The 19064-nt window shown below is 39.5% G+C and overlaps 1 long non-coding RNA gene across 3 annotated transcripts; it reads left to right on the top strand.

The window, feature by feature from the left end:
- Positions 1 to 4860: 4860 nt before the first annotated feature.
- Positions 4861 to 16998, top strand: LOC138117035 (uncharacterized). 3 transcript variants are annotated; one of them, XR_011154473.1, is made up of 6 exons: positions 4861 to 4975; positions 8084 to 8202; positions 9332 to 9369; positions 10071 to 10226; positions 10769 to 10871; positions 16009 to 16998. It is a non-coding gene; the product is annotated as an uncharacterized lncRNA (long non-coding RNA). The 3 variants fall into 3 exon arrangements; XR_011154472.1 differs by lacking the exon at positions 10769 to 10871 and having other exon boundaries at positions 16009 to 16378; positions 16524 to 16996; XR_011154471.1 differs by lacking the exon at positions 10769 to 10871 and having other exon boundaries at positions 16009 to 16997.
- Positions 16999 to 19064: the final 2066 nt, after the last annotated feature.

The following is a 19064-nucleotide window of genomic DNA, read 5'->3' as shown; positions in this document are numbered from 1 at the left end:
GTTCTGTGAGGTCCTTTGTGGTCTTAGAAATTAAGTAATTCTCCAACTATTTCTCTAATAATTTGGTGTATGTTATAGAATATATTTTGTAGACTCTTAAAGCAAGGCGGAAAAACTGATACTAACAGCACGTGCATGTGTGATCACAGGAACAGCACTTTGGAGCCAGTCCTTTGTTGCTGTGTTAGCTGTAGAGCGAGGCCCAGAGTCCAAGACTCTTCTCTGTGTTTCCTGTTGTTAGATCAGCACTCTTCTCAAATTACTGTAGAAGGATTTAGAAAATGAAAGGGAATGGGGCACTAATAGTCATGACGCTGAAAATAGTAGGAATTGTCAAGGACCGTGAGTGAACACTCCATTTGCTCCTCAGAATACTCCATTTGCTCCTCAGAGGACTGCAAAGTAAAGGCCAACATGACACAGACATGTTCTAGAGCGCTTATGACCTCAACCTTTATGAAAAAGTGACCAAAGTAAATGAAGTTGAGGAATGTTTGAATATCATCTTCTTGCACATCTTGGTGATAGTCAGCAGATCTGGGAAAGTTTAGAACTGCAACCTGAGAATCCTTTCATGCAACAGGACTGAAAACTGGCAGAGCTCCTGATGCAGGAAGATGCTGTGCAGCACATGAATTTTCAGCACATGAAGTCTTTGCTGGATTGGCACAATAGCACTGAGGAGTTAAAGGACTGTTCACAATCGCTTCCTTCCCAGTGCTTTGAAAAAGTGAGATATATTTTCTCTTATACAACATCTTGATTGATGCTCCACATAATGCCCTGCTGTTTTGCTGGTATTGCTCACTAGAATGTCATAATCTGGGCTTCTGTATTAGTCTTAAACAGACATTAACAAGGCTTTTGCAGTTGGAAGAGACAGGTGCATTTGCAATTAATGCAGAATTTATTGCCTCATTGTCTTTCCAAGCCTACCAGTACAGAAAGAGTAGAAGACATATCTATTCTGTTTTTCTTCACTAAAAATAACTCTCAGTTTTAAACAATTTTTTTTTCATCCTCAGGGTACAGTTAGAGACAGTCTTGAAATATTTCAGAATTTACTTAACAAATATCTCCTTACTTTACCCTGCAAAACATCCACAAATATTTTAACCCTCTGTTCTTTTCTTGACATTTCTTGGCCTACTCACATACAAAAACAGGAGGTTTAACAAAGGATGTCTATTTCTGTGAGCTACATTGTAAATAAGGTAATCCCAATGTTGGTCATTCAGATTATCCTGACCTATGGATGCAGTCTAGCACCACATTGCACTCAAAAAGAGAATGCCTCTGAACACTTTGGACAAATGTTTGCAAATCTGTATGGATGGATTCAAGTCTTTCAGCTACAGCCGATACTAAGCTTTTAAAAAAATATAAAAATCTGTATAGACAGGTAGAGCTAATCATACTACCTGTAAGGCACTTCCTGGCAGCCCAACAAACAAAAATACAATTATAGGATGAGAGTTTTCTGCTAAGGTGCAAAGTTAAAAACAGCCAGAAAACTTGGTTATAAAATTGTTTGAATGTCCGTCCTTCTTGCCTATTGTGTGAAATAAAGTGCATTAATCTGAGTTTTATTTTGCATCACTATTAGTATATTGCACAAGATGCTTGAACAGATGTCACAGAGTCAGCCATCAGTCATAACACCTTACATCTTGTATGTGTTACTGAAAATCTCTGAGTGAGTTTAAATTTTCAGTAAGCCGGAGGAATCAAAACTGGGTAGGCCACAAAAATCATGAGGTTTTGTATCACGAGATCTGGAAGAGTATTGTTGGGCTCCCCAAGAGTTTCTTCTGGAGTTTATGTTCTGCCTTGCAAGCAGGAGGAATTTAAATGAACCCTTTCCCTTTTTTTTTTCACTGAAAGCTGAGACAAATAAGCAAAGAACTAAAGCTTTAAATAACTAAAATGTCATAGGACAAGCACTGAACTATTTGGACGTGACAACACTAAGTCAAACAAGCTTGCTATTGTTTTTTACAGACATCTCTCTATTTTTTGAATTAAAAAAAAAAAAAAAATTAGAGCCAGATTGTGTTTTGCACATCCAAACCCATATTGAATAGTGGGGAAAGATCCATCAAATCATTTCCATTCTTTCCTGTGGTCAGTGATACAAAGGGAAATCAAATGATGTTATAGGAGTGTCAAGTGTTTTTGCTTGTTTTTCAGTGTTGTGGTTATTGACAGTCCATGGTCAAAGAGAGGCACAGAGGAGCCCTTAGGGTACCTGTTGTAGTTCTCTTTCCCTGCTTTTAGAGTGAATTTTTACTTCACAACAAGAATTTAAAAGCCTCAAAACAGATGAGAGATTTTTTTGAGAACGGTCTTAAATATCTAACTCCTAGCTTGGACAGCAGTATGTCCAGTGCAGGCTGTGCCTGGTGAACATGTGCTGTGGAAGAAGGAATCATTCAAGCACTTGGGAGAGCCCTACTTTGACAATGTTTGGGGGTAGCAATTTCCCATTTTGATTTTGTTACAGTACTGTGAGTTTTGAATTATTCAGTATTAGTTATGACTTGGAAAAGTCAGCTCTTGCACAGGAGCCATCTTTAAAAAATGTCCACTTTTTAGAGTCTATGTCCTCATATTGTGACCTGGCAAAAAGAAAAGGAAGAATAAGCAACATTTCTACTTTTTTAGCACGTCCTCATATTTTCAGTTTAAATCATACTTGCAACATTCAGCTCCAGTGCATCTATTTGGTTAGTAGGAGCAGAAGCATCAGAGCTGTGGCTTTATAGGCTCTGGACAGATAGTTAATAAACAGAGTCTCCTTGAAGGAATTTATAATCTATATAGACTAACACAGAGCAGAAGAATAATGTCTTACATATAACTGTTTTAACCTTTACTTTGTGATTTTAAAAATTATCTTTATGATACCTACAGAGAGGCAGGAGTACAAGCTGTAAATGATGACATCTGACTCTTCTATATAGTGCAGCAGTGGGGACAGGTAAGGCTTTTTGGCTGGGTGGTTCAAATAAGATGCTTTAGAGACATATCTCCCAAAAGGCTCGTGAAAGAAATGTGGATCTTCCTGGCCATGGATTTTTGTATACAAAGGAAATGGTCCCTTAAAAGTCCAAGACACCTTTTGTAATCTTGAGTTGGATGTTTATGTGAACATTGAATGTTGGTAGGGGGTCTTCTGGCATGGTCCCTCTCTGAGTGGTTTCCTGCATTTATGCTGCCTCCCTCTCCCTTGTACCTGCCTTCATGCTGGTTTATTTTTCATGTGCCTGTTCCGGCCTATTCATTTTCTTTTTTTTAAATTTTTAAATTTTTTTTTTTACTTGTAGCAGTTGAATGATAAATTATCTCACAAAGGTTGCTCCTCTCATTATTTTTATTGATTTCTGTCAATTCATAGCAAAAGTTATTCATGGCAACGGCATTCTAGATTGATTCAACAGAAGGCTATCAAATGCACTCTAATGAAAAAGCTAACCTGACATTTCATCACTTAAACTTGCATTTAACTCTTAGGCATGAGTAGTCCCACAGGCTGTCCACTGGAGGTACTTGTGTTACCTGAGCTGAAAGCACTGGAGGTTAAAATACTGTACCATCTAACCAATATATTAAGGATAGAAATAGGGACAGAAGGCTACAGGAGCCTTGTTCCAGGGATGTATTTGTTAATTAGCAGGGAATTATTGTGTTCCTTGCATTTTTTAGCTTGGAATGAAATTAAAGGATTGTCAGGGGGATTGGAACTCGATGACCTTTGGGGTCCCTTCCAACCCAAACCAGTCTGTGATTCTATGATTCAAGCATTGATGGGCAGAAATCCAGGCCCCATCAAAGTCAATGGGAATTTTGGCATTGATCAGGAGGGCCAGGATTGCACACATAATCTAAATGCAGATGTCCAGAAGAACACGGGAAGCAGCCATAAATTCAGCAATGACACCGAGGCCAGACACAATGATCCCCGTGATGTTGCCTTCCAGTGAGCTGCCTACCAGCAGTGAAACCCTAATGAAAAACATCTTCCAGAAAGTGTTTTCTGCAACATTTTTTCTGTACTTGTGTATAAGTCAATATGCTGTTTACAAAGGAAGGCTAAAGAAAAGTGCCTTGCTTTTGCTATTGCAGTAACAGTGATTCATGACAATGCTGTAGAACTTCAAGCTGAAATACTTGAGCTTAGCTGGAGGATAATGGGCTCTGTGGAGGCTGTTGTGCATTTCATAATCAGTGCTGACAAACTATGGAAAAAGACATTTTGGCTAAATCACCATCTGTATGAAAACTATACACTAGGATTAGTTACTTCCACCTTTCTAAATTAGATAAAGGAAGGACAGGGGACTAATGTAATGACCAGGGGGAGGAAAAATGGTTCCATATGATCTTGTAGATCTTCTCCAACTCGCAGAGTCATTTGGGAGAAAATTGCTATCTCCAAAGGCAGATTTTTCAGAGCTGAAAAGCTGACATGATATTTCTGTTCATAGATAAATGAAACACAAATATAAGTTACTGTGTGAAACACAAAGATCAGAAATGTGTCTTGTATGATTTTAATATACACAAATTTCTTCTAACATCTCATAAGCAATAATAATATTGGTGAAAATAGATGTCTGATTCTGAAGGATTAACAAAAAATCTGTTCTTGCAGGTTTTAGATTTTATTCCTTTGTATTGATCTTTCCTCCTCTCAGTTATAGAATATCCTGCTTTTTTTAATTAAACTACTAATTGATGTTTTGGGCTACCAACAGTTGTTCCAGTGCCTCACCTGCATCTTATCAAATGCTTCTTTCATTCAGTGAGAGAGGAGCTGAAAACAATTTAATCAGTGGCTCTGTCAAAGTGCACCACCTGAGGAGTTGACCTGGAAACAGGCCAACATCCTCATTTTCCCATTTGCTGCATCTGTCCCTGGGAAGGACTGCTTTTTGGGAAGTCTCTTCGAGAGTTTTTACCAGCAAGGAAAAGGGTGAGTAAAGATTATTTTAGTTTTATGGTACAAAGCAAGCTGCTAAAATGTATTCTCTGAGACCTGGGTAAAGAACAGGTCAATGAAGGAATAATGCAAGTGCATTTCAGATCTTCTCTCTTTCTGCTGTTCAAAAACAAGGCCATTGTAGAGTTTTCTATCTCAACCTTACCTTTCTTCCTCCTCTTTTTAGTATTTTACTAGCATATTTTGTTCCTGAATACTTTTCCACACTGCCCTGAGGTGCCAAGTGATGTTAGGTTTGGGAATTGCCATGCATAGCTTCTGGTACGCAACTATGACAATAAATAGGTTTACTGGGTCAACTCCAACCTCTAATGCTTCTGGAAACGTGAGAATTCTGCTTCTCTGTGGAATGCAGAAGGCTTGCTTACCAGAGCACATTTTTAAACCCACAAGTCTGAGTGGGTTTGAAATGTGTGCAGCCGACCTCTCTTGGTCCTAATGAAAACACACATCTGGCAGCAGTGGAATTCCTGCTATAAAATAATCCTGCTCTTTGAGAGCTGTTGACTTAATGATACTCTGGACCCTTTTTTTCTCTCCTAGCATGCCTGATTTTTTGTTCCCTTTTTGTCACCATGACAGCCAGTCCCAGATGTGTTCCCCCCCTGTTTTACGTCTTGCTTCCTTTTTCGATCATTTTAAATGCTTAGTTTAAGGCATCTCATACAGGTCAGCAAATGATCTATTTTTAATGAGTCATTTTAGTTTTAGCACCCTCCTCCTTACTAGCAGACCATCCAATCCCTCAGAACTGCCTGTGTCATAAACTTTGCCTGCTACATTTATTTAGTGTAAAGTAAATGTAAATTATATTTACAAAAAAAATTGTATCATTGAAGATGTCCTTCTACCACCTAGAAAAATATTCAGCTTCACCTGCAACTTATTAACTTTCTCACTTAGCTTCTGGTGTGTTCATTTTTCATGGTTCAAAAGACCTGTCGTTCTGCCTGCAAGCTTGAAGCATTACTGCATTATCACTAGGGATCAATATGTAATCTTACCTCCAAAAATACTTTTCAGAGATCTGTTTTTCCCGTGGCTACTCCTGTGTATGCCCTTAATTATAATCATGACTAATTCTAACAAGTTGGACAATATTAATTCCGTATTGCTATGAAATATCTTTCCCAGGTGATTTAGAAAATTGGGTCTTTTTAACTATAGCTGTTTAGGTGAATTGTTTAAAGAGCTGGCACACAGCTGCAGTTGTATGAAATTACACAGTCTCAGGTTTAAGCAGTTAGTACACATTGCTAGAGACAGCTTAGAATAGCCACGCAAAAAACCTGCAAGCACTCTAATTTATCTTTAAAATATCAAATTTGTATGATTCCTGCTCCAGTTCTAGTGAGTTTTTTACTTGAGCTTCTAGCAAAAGATGAAGACCTCGTTTGAATCTGCCTGCTATTTGGCATGCCTGAAGCTGCAGCTCTGGACTGAAATTTAGAAATATCTGGCCAGAAATTTAGATTTTAAAACTGCAAATGTCAAGGCTGGATCTAGGTCCTAAATGCAGCAAAATTATGCATTGTTATATTTGAAAGCCTGGATTACCTTTGGCTACTCCTTGGAGTCATGCTTTTAGATAAAAATTGTCCTGTAAATAACCATATTTCTCATGATATTCGGGAGGGGGGCAAAAAATATCTTTTCCTACTCAGCAGCTTGAAATAAAACAATCCTTAGCTCTTTTTCAGTCAGGAAGAGGTAGCTGTGGCTGAGACATGTAATGCCATTTCATGGCCCTTCTTGATAGGCTGTTCCTTGTGAAAGAGCTGCAGGCCCTTTGCTTGTCTCTTCCAAGGACCTGCTTCCCTCCACGGGCATAAGTCAAGGGGTGTCATCTCACTCCTCTTTCCCATCACTGTAAAACAGAATTATCTCAACCACACTGTCAGCCTGAGCTAACAGTCCACCCAAGGGCAGCCACAGAGCCCCCACCAGCAGCTGCTGGTTAGATACTGCTTCATCTCCTGAAAATAGGCTTTAACTGAATTTCTAGGGACCCTACAAGTCACAGCTATGAGCACCCCAACTAGCAGGAGCTGGCAAACATTTTACAATCCTGCAGTCTGAAATAACTGGGGGAAAAAAAGTTGTGACTTAGCTTTTTATCTGCATATATTTTTTTTTTTATTTAATTTACTCAGTTCATCTTCTGCTTATATTGTACAGTGGCATAACAAAACCAGTTTTTCTATCTTTAAACCCTTAAGGAAGAAAGTATGATGATATCATTGTTACAATAGATTTTTCAGGCTTCTTTTTTACGGGTGTGAGAAGAATTCTTTGTGACAGCAGATTTAGGGAAGAGGAAAGAGGCAGAAAAAGGGATAAGTGCTGATGAGATTGATTGTTGTTACTGAACAGTAAAAAACTGGGCTTGGGGATGGGAGAGAGAAGCCATATTCTGGACAAACCTCTAATACTGCTCTGTAAAGCAGAAAACCTAAATTAATCCAGTGTTTGGTTTTAGATTTGTGGCTTGTAAAGACTAAATGTACTGTTTATGGTTTTTTTCCTTTCCATTTATGACAAGCTGAAGCTTAAGTATTCCCTCTTATGCCTTTAAATAATTCAGGCTTGTCTCTGAGGGGAATAGAGCAGATGTGCAAACGGTCCCTCTGCTTGCCATAGAAATGTTCTCCAGAGCATTGTGAGATGACATGACTGCAGTGCACAGGACTCTGCCATCCTGCCAAAAGCTCGAGATGAGCTTTGTGAGATGAGCATTGAGAGCAGGGGCTGCTGTGGCTCAGGCTCTGCTCCTGCACTGAGACCATGGGAGACCCCAGACAGGACACCCAGGCAGGTGCTTTGTGTGCAGCTGTGATGCACAGAGACACCGTGGCCTCTGCGTGTGCCATCGAATCCCTCACCAGGGGACATTTAATATCCTTCACTGGCTACATCAATTGCACTCTGAGGTTTTTATGGCATTTTCATATCTGCCTTCTCTTCAGCCTTCTTTGCTCTGTGCCCCATTTTTCAGGGAAGCAAATTCCTCCCCTCTCTCTCCTGATCCTTTAAAAAAAAAGATCATTTTTATATAATTTGCTACTTATATTTTCTCTTCAGTACCTGCGGCAGCTGCTTTGCAGGTCCCCTGCTGTGCAAATCGCCCTTCACAGAGGAAGATCTTCCTGTCAGTGACTGACAAGAGGTGCCAGGAGCAGGCTACGAGACTTTTGAAACCTGTGAGTTGGCAAATCAGCAGGTACCTGTGTGCAGTTCTGGATACGCCCCTAGCATTAGTTCCGAACTTGTATCAAAGAGTTTTTAGGATGATATGGCCCACAGGCAGAGATTCAGGTTAAAAGGAACACAGTGTCTGGCTGCATCCATCATCTAGGTTTTTTTGTTTTAAATATAATGACACCAGCGATTTGTTCTTGGGGAGGATTTTGACTTGTGTTTTGTTGTTGGTTTTTTTGTTTCTTGTGGGGTTTTTTGGTTTTTATTTTATAGGAACTGTGTTTATAACAGCCTAAACAAGGAGAAAATATTCTTAGTACTAAACAGCTCCTGTTTTTCTTCTCCAAAGAAGTAAAGATGCCTTTCATATTTTCTGAGACTGACAATGTCGAAAAGGCTAAAATACATGATAAACTGCAGGAAAGGAGGAAGAGACCTGCTTTACCTACCATTTTCTTTAGGGAAAAATACGGGATTTTTGGGTGGGACTGGGAATACCTTGGACAGTCCTCTCTCCTTGATGTTGAAGGCAAAGGGTCTGGAGGGGTTTGGAAATTTGGTTCAGTTACTGAACCATCTTAAAGAGGTTTAAAATCAGTCCTAAGTGAAAGCACTTTGCAGAAGAAGGTGTAGCTTTCAGGCAAAACAACACTTGAATCAAATGCAGAATAAATAGCCTGAGTAAGGGGGACAGAATTTGGTCCACTCTGATCATTTGATCTGAGTGGCTTAAGGCTTTGCATACTTCGTACTTGCAAACCAGCTGTGAAATGCAGGAAATACAAGTAGCTGTGGTCTGACATTTCCCCATCTGTTCCTAATATTTAATAATTTGCTCTCTTCTCTGAGCATATTAAGTTTATTTATAAATTTAAAAAATATGTTTTATTTTATATAATGACCTTAAAGCTATAATGGCCTTTATGCTCCAAAGTGCTCAAAGCACCCTCCTTTGCCAGATGGAGGGTATTAATTTTTCTGGAGGAATTTGTGCATAAGGTACAGATGGATGAGACACAGTTTTAGCACACCAGGCTTTTGCCTTGCTGTTCTGTGTGTGTTTCTATTCTCTAGAGCTTCTGTGCAGTGAATGTTTTGAAAGGCCTAAATTCTTTTTTGCTTTTTTCTGAGGATGATGGAGAGTGAGAAGTAAACCCTGGTTCTCACAGGTGAGATCAGTGCTTTATCAGCCATAAAAAACCCCTTCCCTTTGAAAAGCTTGCTAAGAGTTATCCCCACCATCAGTACAATTTTTGCTGTTGAGCTGAACAGCACTAAACACAACTGAACCGTACTTCAGCTAAGAACAGCTTTTAAAATACTTTAGGAAAGTCTTGTTTTCACATATGCAATTATAAATTATATGGATAAGAAAAAACATACTGGATCTAAATGCCTGTGTACACAAAAAGTGACAGAACACACTCTCCAGATTTATGCTGACAGTTTTAGCTAATACTGGGTCCACGCTCATTCTGTGAGTGGGAGGTGGTACTTCCAGACTGTGTGCCCCAGAATGTTACACTAAATGCTGACCTAAATAACTCTCTGGTCTCTGTGCTCCATAGTGTTGGTTTCTACAGCAGGGTGTCAATTTTTTTCATTCTATAGCAATTATCATTTTGAGGATGTTTCAAACTGAAATCTAAGTATCTGAAATCAGAATATACCACAAGCTGCCTCCTGCACCTACTGATTTTTATGTATCAGTCCGGTGAAGTGAATGAAAATGTTTTGTTTACACAAAGATTGAATCTGTTTAGGCTTCTGTAAATTTTGTGACTATTACACAAAGAATATTCTAGTAAATTTATAGAAAACATGAAATAATTAAGAACTTATGGATTTATCTTGCAATTGTTGTCAATAGAAATTCTCATCCAGTAGCAGTTTCCAGGAACAGCATACATCAATGTGAAGACTGTCATTGGCCAGTATTTTTCACTGCAACATCACTGCTGTGACACTGTTGATGGCAGAATTCCAACCAAAGGCACCTGTCCTTCTGGGTGACTTGGGTGGCAAGGTAGGGTTGGATCCAGAAAAATAAAATTTTTTGTTATTTAACCAGAAGCAAAATAACAAAGCAAGTAGCAGGGATTACGATCTGGGCCTGGTGATTAAGAGTGGTGAAAAGCAGGTACTGTGAAACATGTGCAGGTGGGGAAGCAGCCGAGCACACAACGTGAGCAGTGCAGCAGGAAAGGGCACTGGAGAGGGCACTCACCTCTGTGCTCAGCACTTCGGGGGGGGCACAGTACTGCAGCATGCAGTTCTAGCATTATACTGTAAAATTACGCTAAAAATGGGTGGAATCTAGGCACTGAATAGCAAAGAAGACCCTGTAGAGGCTTAGTGGAGCTCTTGCCACAGGATCTGTAAGTGATCCTGAGTCCTCACAGAGCCTTTTTCCATGGCGTTCCTGTGTCTGTCCAGGCAGCTCTAAAACAAAGAAATGCTCCCTGCTTTTCATTCTGGGGAGAGTTTTAAGGGACAAGGATTCCATCTTCCAGGTTTTGCATTGTTGGGTTTTATGGTAATGGAGTCTTATTCCTCATTTCCATGCAGTACTAGGAAAAACCATTTCTCCACTTCATTACCTTGGGTCTCTCAAGGATAAAAACAAGCACAACTTAAGTGAAATTGAAGTGCTGAAGATACTAAAAACAGTGTGAGTCTTCCAATTTGAATAACGTTGTTAAAAAATAATTACTGCTGAGGTTGTGGTATCTCCCAGCTATATCAGACACATCCCCAAACTCTACTGCACTGTGGTCTGTTAAACCCTTAAGTGCATGTCTGTGTAAAGGCACTTGGGACCATTAATTCACAGCTACAGTTCATTCAAATGAATTTTTCTGAGGTTTCCTGTTTAGGAAAGCCTAAATTTATTACAAGAGGTCTGGCTAACAGCCCTGAAATGGAACTGATCACAAGAATAAGCATTTCTATGACATTCCTGCTACAAGCCCTCACCACCAGTATTTTTCCTTGAACTCCCAGCCTCTATATCCTGAAAATAACACAGGTAAATCCCCAGTCTTTTACACATATTGAAAACCTACTAAGTGAAAGGAACACCATAATAAATGAACAAGTATAAAAAGTTGCTTTGGTTAAGATGTTTCCCAGAAGTGATACAACAAAATTTAAATCAGTTGTTTTCCCTGGAAAAACTCTAATACATGTCGCTGCAGAAATTCTTCAACTTGTTCTCTAGGTTTAATATCATTTCAGGAATAGCTTTTTGGAATAGTTTTCACAGAAACCACTGAAGGAAGGAGACGTTACCTGAATGAATAATAAGCAAAATATGCTGAGCAGATGGTGCAGACATCTAGGATCTAATTTCTACAGGACTTGAAATGTGATCATTCAGCTGCCTTTGTGTTTTCTGTGTGAGGATAACAAAAACATCTTTGGAAAGCTGCCAGCTTTCCCTATAAATTTTAAGCATTTTCTAAACAAGCCTTTGAGATTTTTTTGTTTTCCTTTGCCGAAGGAAAGTTGGTGGTGTTCTCAGAGCTGTCTAAAATGTTTTGATGTGGAGCCTCAGTACAATTTTTATTTTTAAAATTTCATTTTCAAGTAGAAAATTCTTGCAGTTTGTAGGATACTGGGAAGTTTCTAGTCAGAATTTTTTTGGAAGAAGAGTAACATGAAAAGAGTAATGATTTTCTTGCTGAAAATGAACAGAGATTGAAATCCAGTCTTTGATTCACAGTGCAGCTTTAAGAAAGCCATTCTGTATTTCTGCCTGTAATGTGTATCTTATGTTAGTCTTCTTTATTTTCTTGTATTTTTTCAGTTGGGTATTTTTATTATTTCAATAACTGCCACCCTCTTTTTTTCCCCCCATGCACTTTGTTAAATTTTATCTCTATGTCAGTATTTCATTATTCTTTTAAATCCCTTCCTTCTTCCCTCGTAATTTTAAACCTTGTTAGATTTGACTGCTTTCCTTCATTTTTTCCCTTGTCTTTATGCTTTATCCTCTTCCTTTCTTTCATTTCTTCTTTCATAATTTTTTTTTTTTTGCGTAAGTTTCTCTTTTAAAAAATTCTGCACTTTTGGGTACACTTTTCTTTCCCAGTGGAAGAGAAATAGTGAAGAGACTGCTGCTGTCTGAGTAAGTTACACAGGTATTTTGGGTGTGCATGGCAGGGTTTTGGTAGTGGGGGGGCTCCAGATGTGGCATCTGGGAGAAGCTACCAGAAGCTTCCCCCATGTCCAGTGAAGGCAACACCAGCTGGATCCAAGAAAGATCCACCACTGGCCAAGGCTGTAGGGAATGAGGTAGAGAATTCAGGGGCAAAGTTAAGCCTGGGAAGAAGGGAGGGTGGGGGAAAGGTGTTTTAAGGTTTAGTCTTTATCTTTCACTACTGACCCACAAGCCTTTTGTTGTATTTCCTCTCCCCTGTCCAGCTGAGGGTGGGAAGGGATAAACCACTTCTGGTGGGCACCTGCTCCCTTGGGGAAGAGAGTGCTGAGGCATGGGAACTGGAGTATCAAACTGCAGGCTGCAGTTTAGCCTGTGCCAAACTAAGCAGCTGTCTCAGCTAACAGAATCTGAGTGTTTGGTTGCTGCTGTTTGTACAAATGATTTAATTTAATTGTGCATTTCAGAGTACTGCAGCCTGTAGCTAGCAAAACTGGAGAGAGGTGCAGGAGCTGGAATTCAGGGGCAAGCTAACCAGTGGACAACAAAAAGGGCTTGGCTGGCTGAGTGCTGGACAGGGTTAATGTGAATAGCTGGATGTCTCAATAACCCCCTTTCTTCCTTCTCTGAAGGACACTCTTCATGTTGCCATTTCCTTTCCTAAATTGCAGATTTTCTTTTCTCCCTAATGCAGATTTGACAATGAGTTTTGCTGTGTAGGTGTGGAAATTATCCATACATTTTCATCAAACAGTATCTCTTGAAATGCTCTGGAAAGTTTTGACAAATAGACGATTTTTCACCTGGTATTTAGCTGTTTCTGAGGTGGCCTTAAAACAGAATCAGTATTGTTCCCACAGTCATAAAGATTGAAGAGCAGGCTTTTTTTCCAACAGTCTAGAGCTTCCAGGTCAGTGTTTTGAGGCTACAGACCTTAAAGTCATCACTGACTCCTCCACAGGCAGACACCTGTGGAATCTCTTAGAAATTGCTGTGTTTTGGAGCAGGACTGGATGTTACAATAACCTTGGGTTGCTGAAATTCTTTGTGAGTTTCAATCTCTACCAGCAAGTTGCTGCTAAACACCCTTTTGAATACTTAACTTTGAGATTTTTAAAAATAGGCCAAAAATGTGTCCTGTTTTTTCAGTAAAATGCCTGAAATGGACAGTTCACGTGACAAAAGCCATAAAAGAGCTTTTGTTTTGAGTACAAGAGGCACTGTTTCTCTGCAGGTGTTTGCATGAGGGAAAGCTGCAAGGGTAGCATTAGTCAACTTAAATAATGAGCACAGAACCGTGTATCTTCCCCTACCAATGATTCTTCCAGCAAACATGATCACGAAGGAAATTGAATTCAAACATCAGCTTATTCCCATGCTAATTAGTGAACTCACTGGCTCTCTCACATGATAACAGCAATCCAAACAGAATCAAAAGCAACTTCTACTGGGTTTTGGTGGTCAACACTGTAATTATACTATTTTAGAAGAGTGCAGCCCTAAGAGTAGGTGTGATTGTGGCTTTGGAGGTATGGCCCAGACCCGGGGCTGGTGTTAATTGGTGTTCAGCCCAATGAAGCTAACAGTGATAGAAGCTGCCTCAGGGTGTCTATCTGTTTATGTAGCTCCACTCTCCCCTAGGCTACTTCCCTGACTTAATCCCTCCCCTATCCAGCTTAGAAATGCATTTCTTTTCCTCATTTAAGATTCTGTAGACCCTTCATATTTAGTATTAGTATAAAGAGGAAACAGAGCCCCAGGAGAAAGATCAGAGTTTCTGTTCTGTTGAGGCATCAGAGTCATTCTTCCCTTAATGAAGAGAAACAGCAGGATGGATAAAAATCAATGACTCAAAAATAAATTGGGCTTTTAATTTAAGTTTAAAAAAGTCTTTCTTGAGTAAAACTTTAAAATTAAGTTTTAAACCCACATTGAGCCCAATTTATTCTGATGTATTAAATCTTTCAAAGTTAAAAAAAACCAAACCCAAAATGTGTTGCTGGCAAGGTGCTCACATCATTACCAATGAAGAACATGCAGTTCTGCTACATTCCATTTACTCAATGTCATTCAGTGGTTAAAGTCAACATGTAGAACACTGAGATATGTTTTCACTTTCAGTTATCTTCCTAAAAACGATAATGATATTAAAATTTTGTCTCAAAATTAAATATATCCATTTTGCTGTGTCTGTCACCTAGTCTCTGAAAAAGCAGGATACTTATTTACCATGCGACCATTGGAAACAACCATTGCAAATCAAACCTTCCTTTGTTGATTAAAACAATTAATTTGAAAAGGAAGATGTCATTTGATAACTTTATATTTTCCCCTTGGATTAATTTGTATTTATAAATACTGAATTATAATCCATGTTTTTGTACATTATTACATTCTATAGTTGCTTTAATAGATGTGTGTAGTTAGAATGCCCTGTCTGCAGTCAAAATGAAATGGCTATACTTAGTCATAAATCAGCATATTTTAAAAATGACCAGCCTGAGATAACCAGTCTCATTTTATGAAAAAAAACAGCAGTATTGATGCAAAAAAAGACAAAACCAAATCCATTTTCTTCTTGCTGGCTTGAAGGTTGTGATTCTCTATCACACTGTTCTGTCCTCAGCCTTCATATAACTTGCTAAATCAGCTCCAGGTCCAGCTCATCAGGGTTTAATGTACAATCAACCAATAACATGTTATAGGACAGGTTATGGAAAAATGACAGTGCCACCACCTTTTGCCATGTCTGTGTCACTCTTGAAAAACAGGAGCCCATTCTCTAGACATCTGCCATGGAGGAGGATGGGATATGGGCAGAGCCTGCTGTTTGATTTGCACACATCCTTGATTTCTCTTTCATTCAGAGAAGTGAGACTACCTGTCCTTCCTTAGCAAGATTCCTGCCTGTGTGCATTTGACCATTATCTGGGCTAGAGAAAACATACAGCAGCCCCTGTGGATGAGATATTGGTCAGCAAATCTGCAGGAAACACGAACGGAAGGAAGAATTTGCTCAGAATGCTGAGCAGCTCTTCACAGCACAAATTGAAATCTTGCCACTTGTTTGGGACTGTCTGGATGCATGCACAGTTTATTTGATCCATTGAGTTTATTCGAGTTTTTTAAGTGTCAGTAAGTGGGAACATGTCCGTGGTTGTAGGACCTGAAGGTGTGCTCAATGTGCCTTCAGCCCTCACTGACAGCCTTTGCACTAGCAGGTAAAATTCACTTCAGAACTGAAAAGAACCTGGCAGATCCTGAGAAAATAAAGTGAACTGTCACTGAGCGCTGCAGGGTAGAGGCCTAATCTGGATTTGGATTCTGATTTTTACCACTGCTGTATCATGGGCTGGGAGGGAAGCTGTTATGTGACTTTTCCAACATGTGCAACGTGTGTGTGTATGAAAGAACTGCAGTTCCATATTTGCATATGCAGTTGTTTCAGGATTTACCCCAATACAGACTACTGATGGGAGTAACATTTCTGCTTACACACCAATATCCTTGTTTCTTTTGTAAAAGCTTCCCCCCCCCCCTTCCTCCCCCGCTCCCATCCCCCTGTTGTCTTTGTGCCTAGTATTTTTCCACACTTTATTTCCTAAAAGACTAGCAGGTTTGACGATGCATTGTGATTTCTTTTCTACAGGGCTTTATGAAGGAAGCTGGAGGCAGTTCTCATTAGTCTCACTGACATCTTTTATCACTTATCAGAGGAACAAGCAAACGGAGAGCAATTCCTTTGATCATGGCAAAAGTAGAAAGAGTATTAAAAACCCTATGAAGATTCACAAAGTAGAAAGTGGAAAAGACAGTCTGTGGCATGTTTCAAAGTAGTAACATGATTTGAAGTTGCCAGATTTGCTTGTATATATTAAAGAATTGTTAATGATGCTACATTTTACATGCATCCTTAGGTCTTTGTTTTTTTGTTTAGGTTTGTTGTTTTTTTTTTAACAGGCAAAGGAGTTCTTAGGTAGAATGGATGGATTAGATCAATTGAAAAATATCTCTAAAAGGTGAGCTGTGTCAGAGAGGAATTCTGTGATTCAATGAAAATTCTTGAAAATAAAAATAAGGTTGTAACAGTAGCACAATGGATTGAAAAAGAAACTTGCTCTCATGGGAGAATGTTAAGAAATCTTAAGAATTCCTTTTCTTTAGGAGGCATTCTGTGGTGAATCAATGCATGTTTGTGAAGACTGCATATAGGAACTGCAATGCTTGCAATTATCCATGTATACCTGACTGCCTAGCTCTGACCTCAGAGTGCTGCTGCTTCTTCATTCTATGGAGAAAATAAGACTTTTCAGTAGTTCTGAGTATTGATTCACCCACCATGATATCCTTGTCTTGTGCCTTACATCATTCCCAACACAGACAAAGATAAGTGAGTCTACCCTCCTACCCACAACTAATGAGCATTAGGTACTCCAGGTCCACTGGTATTTTTCTGTATGGCTGTAGCTCAGTTTTCCACTGATTAAAAATCCCTTCTCAATTTCTATGTGGTGATCAGCTCATATCTCAAAGCATCAGATTCAAATTGCCCTTGAAGGTCCATGTCTCAGCCTGTGACAACACAGAGATCACAACTATTTGGGCTTTTTTTTTTTTCAGCACGGACTCTGTGCCAGCCTTGTCCCTGCAGCGTTTTTTACTACCATAGCTAATTTTTGACTATGTTGAATTTGATTTGCATACAATGCAATGCAATATATTTCTATATCACCTTTTATGCAAGAATCCTAGAGCACTTTCTGATCAAGCTAAAATTAGCTCTGAACTACATACAAATTCCAAAAAGATTCGTTTAAAAAAAACCAAAACAAAACAACTAAAAAACCCCCACCAACTGGTAAAGAGAATGGAGAAGTTTATGCACTCCGTTCAAAGTTAAAACAGGCAGATGGGCAAATTCTCTCTTATGAGAAGAGTAAGAGTATGAGGTAATTCAGTGTATTGCTTTCTAGCAAGATTGGAGTGTGATTATCCAAGCAGAGCAATACACTGCACTAATTCTGCTGGCCAGAATGGATTGTGTGAGTGCTGTGAATGACCTGGAGGTGGCAGGTGAAGCAATACACGGGTGGGTTATCAGATCTCCCTTTATGTACACATTGTTCTAACGTTTACTGCTGCTGATAAGAAATGGGAAAGCCACACAATTTTTTGTGATACCTGGCCTCAGTCATCCATAAGGAAGACAGTGGGAGAAATAAACAAATAGCTTTGAGGGACGTGACTCATGGATCCAAAATGATACAAATGTTTTTGCAGAGCAAGGGGCTTAGAGATAAAGGAAACCTCCGTTGGTTTCTCAGGATTGAAAAAAGAAGATTGTTGCCAGAAGCTGTAAGGGGGGACATGGTGACATGCTGAGGAAGGAGGGTGAGAGATAATTTTTTTTTTTTCCTAGACCTGGAGATCTTAATGAAAATCAGACTAGCATATGACCTCTTTCATTGTTGCAAGACTTCCTTTGATCCTTTTCTTTTAAATACGTAGAATGTTTCTTTAAGGCAGTAATTTGATCATCACCATTGTGTCTTCATGGAAGAGAAATTGTAGGTTGTGAAGATACATCAAAACAGAAGAGAGATGGTGCCTGAAGTAGGTGCTGGTGGTCTAGACTAACACGAAGGGAAACGGAGGTAGTTAGTTCAGTGCTCTTACTAATAGTGGTCCTGCATGTTTGGTAACAGCTCTGCTTGTCCTGAGGGTCAGACTGGTGGAATTCCACCTCCATGGCTTGTCCCTGCTGCTTGCTGAGCAGTGAGACAAAGGGCATCAGTGGCAACCTTAGATCATGGCAACTGTGTGACCAGTGCAGATGCTTCAGGGGTACCTTCAACAGGCAGGAAAACCTTAAGTGGCAGTGAAAAAAAGGGAAGAGAAATTGTAAAGCTGCACTGTTAGGAAAGGCAGCATTTGAAGTATGGCATGGGTTACAAAGAAGAATGAAAAAATATGTAGAGGAAAGTCAGATTTTTAAATGCAGCTGTACAGGGAGACATAAGCTCTTGTAACCATAGCTAGTAGATTAAGCAAGTTGCATCTTCTGCAGAGATGTGCCTTCTAACACCTGATAGTCCAGGCTGTAGCTGAGCATTTACTACAGGATGCAGCTAAAGTGTACTGCAGGATGGGCAGGGAGCATGTATGTCTGAAAAAAGCTCAGAGGCTGAGCTTTTTAGGTTTCTAAGGCTGTGTGTGCTGTTGTGAAACTAAGAAGTTTACCAAAACAAGAAGGAAAATTGTGGAGAGGGAATGCATTCAGACTACAGTGTTCAGTGAATAAATCTGGGATTAGTTAACTGGGAAGTTAAAGTCAACTCTGGAGCTTGTCGTGCTGCAGCCAGTTCTGTCTTCATGATGCAGTGAATCAGTTGTCAAATGTGGCAATGATGAGGTGAGAGATGGTCAATGCTCTAGATTTAGAGACCATTCCATAGCTGATAAATCTATTTTGCTCCAAACATGATTGCAGTGTCTGAGGCAGAGAGACTGGGACAGGAGGAGGGAGCAGAGAGGTCTCTGGAGCCACAAAGTGATGTTGTGAAACAGATGCAAAATAGCAGCTATAAATACATCCAGGGGAATGACTGAACCTCTGGAGTGATACTTAATCTGTCCAGCTCTACCACATGGTTCCTCTGACAGTGGTTAGCTGTGTAACTATGCATTGTCTCAACTTTCCACTTG

The sequence above is a fragment of the Aphelocoma coerulescens genome, chromosome 11 (genome assembly GCF_041296385.1).
Source record: "Aphelocoma coerulescens isolate FSJ_1873_10779 chromosome 11, UR_Acoe_1.0, whole genome shotgun sequence".
Taxonomy (NCBI): Eukaryota; Metazoa; Chordata; class Aves; order Passeriformes; family Corvidae; genus Aphelocoma; species Aphelocoma coerulescens.
The sequence above is the reverse complement of the archived record's forward strand: the minus strand, read 5'-3'. Positions and strand labels throughout refer to the sequence as shown.